Below are 7,673 nucleotides of genomic sequence, written 5' to 3' on the forward strand. Positions count from 1 at the left end.
AACTGTGCTGACATGGATGTCAACCTGTTCGGATGGCTATAGAATTGCCTATATAGCATGCTCCATCCTAGTTGAGTCCCAGGACTTTCACAGAACAGGAAAAGAGGAGGATCGATTGGATTCGGACATCAGTATTCATCTTTTGCAGTGCTGGTGTTTTAACTCAATATCTAACAGGCCCAAATGGTGAATGGGACATGGTGAGTACACCGCCCGTGAGCCACTTGAGGGTTAGGTTGTTCCTGGGATCTGAGATCGAGCCCTGGTGGGGGCCATTATTGATATAAATTCATAATTTACACAGATGATCTCAATTTACATACATGTGTGGCATGCATCATGGGTTCAGTGTAGTTATTTTATTGTGTGGCATAGTCAACGATGCATTTTGTATTTTATTGGGTATGATTACAGATATAACTATTCTGACATGGCTGGCAACCATAAGTATAGAGTTCCCTATATAGCATATTCCATCCTAGGTGAGACACAGGACTTTCACAGCACAGGAAATCAGGTGCAACAATGGGATTCTCACATCAGGATGAATCTTTTGGTAGGTCTGGGATTTGAACTCAAGGCCTAGCAGGCCCAAGTGGTGGATGGGTCATGGTGAGCACACCAGCCTCTGAGCCACTAAGTTGATATGCTGTTCCTGGGACCTGAGATTGAGCCACAGTGGGTCCTTAATAGTCATCAATTCATAATTAAAACAGAGGATCTCTATTTCCATACATGGGTGGGCAGCATCGTGTAGTCACTGTCTTTACATGGAGTCTTATTCATGATGTATTCTGTATTTTCCTGAGTATAGAATGACAGATATAACTGTGGTGACCTGGATGACAACCTATTCCCATGAGTATAGAGTTGCCTATGCATTCTCCATCCTACCTGAGACCCAGAACTTGAACAGCACAGAAGAACAGGTGCAATGACTGGTTTCTCACATCAGGGTGAATTTTTGGCAGTGCTGGGATTTGAACTTGGGGCCTAGGAGGCCAAACTGCCCAATGGGTCCATGTGAGCACACCAGCCTGTGAACCACTAAGGAGCTGGGCCTTTCCCAGGAACTGAGATCTAGCCCTAGGGAGGCCACAATAATCCTCAATGCATCACTGAAACATGGGATGTCTATTCACATCCATGTGTGGACTTCCTCCTGCATTGAGATTAGTTATCCTCTCTATTTTGTGTGCTATTCATGGATGTATTGTGTATGTTCTTGAGTATATGATGATAGGTATAACTGGGCTGACATGGATGACAATCTATTCCTATGGCCACAGGGTGGCCCATGCATTTTCCATCTTACAGGAGACCCAGGACTCGCACAGGAAAGGAAAGCAGGTGCAATGACTGGCTTCAGACATCAGGATGAATCTTTTGGCACTGCTGGTATCTGAACTTGACGCCTAGCAGGCCCAATAGGCAAATGGGTCCACGTGAGCACACCAGCCTGTGAGCTTCTAAGTATCTAAGCAATTCCCAGGACCTGAGATCGAGGACCGGAGTGAGGGGGAGCACAATCTTCGTCCATTTTTATGCTGAAGGTAGTATACAAATAAGTACATATTTGTATAGAGTAGGAGAGATGGCGACCTGTGATGGAATCCAATTTACCCTGTGACTACCAATTCTCAGATCTTCCCCAATGCCTTCATCTCATGACTGTGATGATTATTGTCACGCTTCATCAACTTCATAAAAAATAATGGATACCCCATGAGTTTTGCCTATCATTTCCTACTCACATCCTGCAGGAACTACTCATTCAAGGATGAGATGATCACATTCCACACTTCCTAGGTCTGGAAACGAGTTTTTCAGGATCTTCCACCATTCCCACAATGTAGGGGGGCTGACCAGGATTCCAACCCGTGGCCTCCGTTGAATGGTTGGCTGTGACTTCCCCAATAGCCAGCAGGCCTTCAGCCATGCCAGGTCTCTTTCACTCTGTAGGCCGCCGGGTTCAGACCAACATGGTCACTATGTAAAGGAAAATAAACGTAAAAGCAAGAGGTGGAAATTCCTGCTGCTTTGTTCCCCATCTGGCCTTTTTTTTTTTTTCATGCATGCTCCGGGGTCCTAGGATCTGAGGATGGGCTGTGGGTCTAGAGGCCGCAGCCTAAGATGATTGCAGCAAAAACAGTGTTGCCTCGATTTGAGTTCAAGGCCCGGGTTTGGCAATAAATAAATAAATAAATAAATAAATAAATAAATAAATAAATAAATAAATATGAATGAAGCACCCTCTCTCAGAATTCACGCCATTTTACTGACAGAGCTGGGATTTGAATTCAGGTCTGGTTAACTCTGTTGCACTGTGGGGGAAGGGGAAGATCACCATCCTTGAAGACTACAAGGTCAGGCCTGCCCCAACACTGGCAAAAATCATATGCCCACCTATTTTACACATGGGATCTCTATTTACATACATGTGTGGAATGCCTCATGCTTTCAGTGTGTGTCTTAGTCAAGGATGCATTTTGTATTTTATTGAGTATTATGACAGATATAACTATACTGACATGGATGGCACCCGATTCCCATGTCCCATGTCCATGTTGCCTGTGCTTTCTCCATCCTAGCTGAGACCTAGGACTTTCACAGGACAGGAAAGCAGGTGGATCGATGGGCTTCTCATATCACCATTCATGTTTTGGTACTGTTGTGATTTGAACTCAGAACCCACAGGCCAATTGGCGAAAGGGTCAAGGAGAGGACACCGGCCTGTGAGCAACTGAGGACCTAACATCGAGCCCCAGGGAGGGCCAGGATAGGCATAGATTCATCCTTGAAACATAGGATCTATATTGACATATATGTGTGGACAGCATCTTGCATTCAGTGCACTCCTTCTCCTTATTTTGTGTCTAATTCATGGAGGTATTGTGTATTTTACTGAGTATGGTGACAGATATAACTGTGCTGACATGGATGATGACCTATTCCCATGGTTATAGGGTTGCCTATGCATTCATTCTCCATCCTAGCTGAGACCCAGGACTTCCACATGAGAGGAAAATAGGTGCAACGACTGACTTCTGACGTCAGGATGAAACTTTTTTCAGTGCTGTCATTTGAACTCAGGTCTGGTTAACTCCTTTGCACTGTGTGGGAAGGGGAAGCTCACCATCCTTGAAGACTAGAATGTCAGGCCTGGTCCAGGGCCTGATTTGAAGCCCCAGCACTGGACAAAATAACAAGCTCATCTCTTTTAAACATAAGATCTCTATTTGCATACAGTTGTGTTTGCATCTTCCATTCAATGTAGTTTTTTTTTTTATTATTTTGAGTCTTATTCATGGATGTATTGTGTATTTTATTGAGTATGGTGACAGGTATATTTGTGCTGCCATGGATGACAACCTATGCCCATGGCTATAGAATTGCCTATATAGCATTCTCCATCCTCACCTAGGTGCAGGACTTTCACAGGACAAGAAAACTGGTACATTGATGGGCTTCTCACATCAGGATGAATCTTTTGGCAGTATTGAGATTTGAACTCAGGGCCTAGCAGGCAAAATTGATGAATGGGTCAAGGTGAGCACATCAGCCTGTGAGCCACTAAGGTGCTAGGCCATTCCCCTAACTTGAGCTTGAGCCGCCGAATGGGGTGGTGTACTATATCCATCCATTCATATGCTGAAACTTGTGTGCTAATAAATACCTATTTGTACAGAGTAGGAGATGTGGCGAACTGTGTTAGAATCCTATCTACCATGTGAGGACCGATTCTTGGATCTTTCCCAAGGCCTCGATTTCCTAAATGTAAGTATTATTGTCACACTTCATGAAGTCTTAATTAAAAATAATCATTGTGCCAAAGGTCTTGCCTATCATTTCCTATGCGAATCATGCATTAACTTCTCAACTCTTCCCTAGACCTGAATTCAAGCACCAGCCTGAAAAATGTAACATTTATAGATATTTTAAATATATGATTTATACTTACATCTATATATTCAGTCTATATGGTGTTTGTTGGAGTGATTCATATTTCATTATTGATAGATTGATTTAGCATTTATTTTATGGACTGTGAGTGCACCTATAACATTTATTACATTTATTCCAATCTATTCCATAGCATGTAGCTTTGCAGATATATTATATACATCATACCTGACACCCAGTACTTGCACAGAAAAGGAAAACAGTTGTCACACATGGAATCTTACACCAGGAAGAAACTTTTGGCAATGATAGGACCTAGACTAAGGGCCAAGGAGGCCCAATTCATGAATGGATGAGTGTCATCATGGCAGCCGCTAGCCCATTCAACTGCCAAGTGGTTCCCAGTATCTGGGATCAAGCCCCAAGTTTGGCCAAATACCAATAACTATCTATGCAGATGATGGTATATAAATAAATATAAATTTAGATATTTAGATACTGTCAGAAATGTGTATCTGGTATTCAATGTTATATACCACATTCCTACCGATTCTCAGTTCTTTAGTGAGGATTCCATTTAATCAATAGTATCCTTTTAATGCAAAATAAACTATGAATTTTAATCAATCTGTGTCCTGTGATTATTGGGTCTAATTTTATGCTAGACTGATTCATGAGCTACTCATCCAACCATGACATTGACCACATTCCTCTGGTGTTCCGAGGGACAGGCAATAATTTTGTAGGCTCTCCAGCCCTTTGTAAGTGGCATAACTGGGATTCAAACTCAGGGCCTAGGGGTCCAGCGTGGCCTATGGCTTTGCTGACAGCCCAACAGCCTTCAGCAATGCCAGGTGAACTACAGGTTGCAGCCATGCACTTGGTCATGGGAATGGTCACCATGAAAGGAAAGGAAACCCGAGAAACTACTGACCATCCGCAGTTCACAGCTTTTTTTCGATGCCATTTTCATTTGATTTCTTGTCAGCCCCCGAGGCCTAGGATCCCAGGATGGGCTGTGGGTCCAAGGTTGCACCATCCCAGCCTAGGGTGATGTTAGCTGAAGCAGAGTTTCCACGAACTGAGTTCAAGCCCTGTGATTGGCAAGTAAATAAATAAATGAATGAATGAATGAATAATTAGAACCTAAAAATATTGAAAGGACTAATGAAGCTCCCTGGCTTGGAATTTGTGCCCTTTTTTTTTTTTTTTTTGCTAGGCCTAAGGTTTGAACTCGGAGTCTGAGTAAATCTGGTGTACTGTGGGGAAAGGGGAAGTTTACCCTCCTGGAAGATAAGAAATTCAGGACAATTTCCTAGGCCTGAATTCTAGCCCCAATCCTGGAGAACATAACATTTATAGTAATTTTTAGTATATGATTTATACTAACATCCATATGTTCAGTCCATATCATGTTTGTTGGAGTGTTTAATTATATTTTAGTATTTATTTATGTATTTACCAATTATTTTATTGATCCTGAGTACACCTATAATATTCATTACATTTATTCCAATCTATTCCATAGCACGTAGCTTTGCAGACATACTATATACATCATACCTGACACCCAGCATTTGCATAGAAAAGGAAAATAGGTGTCACATTTGGAATCTTACTGCAAGATGAAATTTTTGGCAATGCTGGGACCTGAACTGAGGGCCAAGGAGGCTCAATTCATGAATGGGTGAGTGTCAGCACAGCAGCCTCTAAGCCTCTAGCCCATTAAGCTGCCAAGTGGATCCCAGGACCTGGGATGGAGCCACAGGTTTGGCCAAAACAGCAATACCTTTCTATGCAGACAGTGGTATACAGATAAATATATATTTAGGTATTTAAATACTGCCAGTGATGTCTATCTGGTATTAAATGACATATATTGTGTTCCTACGGATTCTCAGGTCTTTAGTGAGGACTCCATTTAATGAATAGTATTCTTTTAATGCATAATAAACTATGAATTAAAATCATTTGTGTCCTGTGATTATTAAGTCTAATTTTATGCTAGACTGATTGATGAACTACTCATCCAATGATAACATTGATCACATTCCTCTGGTGTTCCTAGGGACAGACAATAGTTTCTTAGGCTCTCCAGCCCTTTATACTGGCATGACCGGGATACAAACTTAGGGCCTAGGTGTCCAGGTTGGCCTATGACTTCGCTACCAGCCTGCCAGCCTTCAGCAATGCTAGGTGACCTACAGGTTGCAGCCTTGTCATTTGGATCCAGGATGGTCACCATGTAAGTAAGGAAAACCAAGAAACCGCTATCCATCCACAGTTTGTGATGTTTTTTCAGTGCCGTTTTCATTTTGTTTTCCTGTCAGCCCCGGAGGCCTGGGATCCCAGGATGGGCTATGGGTCCAGAGACTGCACCATCCCAGCCTAGGGTGATATTAACTGAGGCAGAGTTGCCACGACCTGAGTTCAATCCCCGTGCATGGCAATAAGGAAATAAATAATAAATAAAAATAATTTTGAAATATTAAAAATAGTCGGGCACCAAAGGCTCATGCCTGTTTTCTTAGCTATTTAGGACGCAGAGATCTGAAAATTACGGTTCAAAGCCAGCCCGAGCAGGAAAGTCTTTGAGACTCTTATCTCCACTAAACCACTAGAAAACCAGAAGTAGCGAAGTAGTGCTGTGTTTCAAGTGGTAGGGTGCTCGCCTTGAGCTGAAGAGCCCAAGGACAGCTCCCAAGGCCAGAGTTCAAATCCCACGACCAATATATATATATATATATATATATTACTAATGAAGCTCTGTGGCTTGGAATTTGTGCCTCTTTTTTTTTTTTTTTCTTTGTTTTTCTGCCAGGCCTGGGAATTGGATTCGGAGACTGGGTAACTCCAATGCACTGTTGTGGACAGAGAAACTTACCCGCTTTGAAGACAAGCAATTCAGGCCTGCTCCCTAGGCCTGAATTCAGTCTCCATCCCTGTTAATATAATATTCATCCACATTTGAAATAATGATTAATATCTACATACTTCTGTTTATTGCATATTACTTTGAGCGTATTTATTTTATTTTTTGTATTCTTCATTCATTCATTATATTATTGACTATTATTATACTTATGTATTAAATTGATTATATCTTCTGAGAACTATACAGATTTGCATATGCATTATATATCTTACTTCAGACCCAGGACATTCACAGAAATACTATAGTAGATCATCCCATGCGTAGAAAAACAGAATGAATGCACCAGCCAAAATCTAATTTATCCCTAGGAACCCCAGTGGCTCACATCTGTAATCCCAGCTAATCAGAGGTGAGAAGTGGAAGATTAAGTTTCAAAGCCAATCCAAGCAGAAAACCCTGAGAGATTTCATCTCCAATTAACTGGCCAAAATTCAGGCTACAGGGATGGCTGAATTGGTAGAAAATCAGCTATGAAAAACCAAGCCAAGATAGAGCAAGCTGAGTTCAAGTTCAGGGAGAGGGGGTTTGGGGCATAAAGGGGAGAGAACACCTCCAAAAACAGAGAACAAACAACAGTACACAAATCCCACCTAATTTAGGGTACCAACCAAAGTGAAAAAAAAATCAAGCTTGTGCAGTTGTATAAATTTACATGAGCACATATGTTCTTAGGTACATTTCAAAGCTATGTTTTTAGTAATATATATATGTATATATATTAATAATGTATATATATATATATATATATATATGAATAAACTAAGAAACCAGCCAATGAATAAATACTTCTGAATTAGTGCCTTAACCATGGCATTTTAAATTATTTGTACTAAAA

Source organism: Dipodomys spectabilis, unplaced genomic scaffold (assembly GCF_019054845.1).
Source record: "Dipodomys spectabilis isolate Male_0828 unplaced genomic scaffold, ASM1905484v1 ptg000123l, whole genome shotgun sequence".
In the NCBI taxonomy this organism is placed as follows: domain Eukaryota; kingdom Metazoa; phylum Chordata; class Mammalia; order Rodentia; family Heteromyidae; genus Dipodomys; species Dipodomys spectabilis.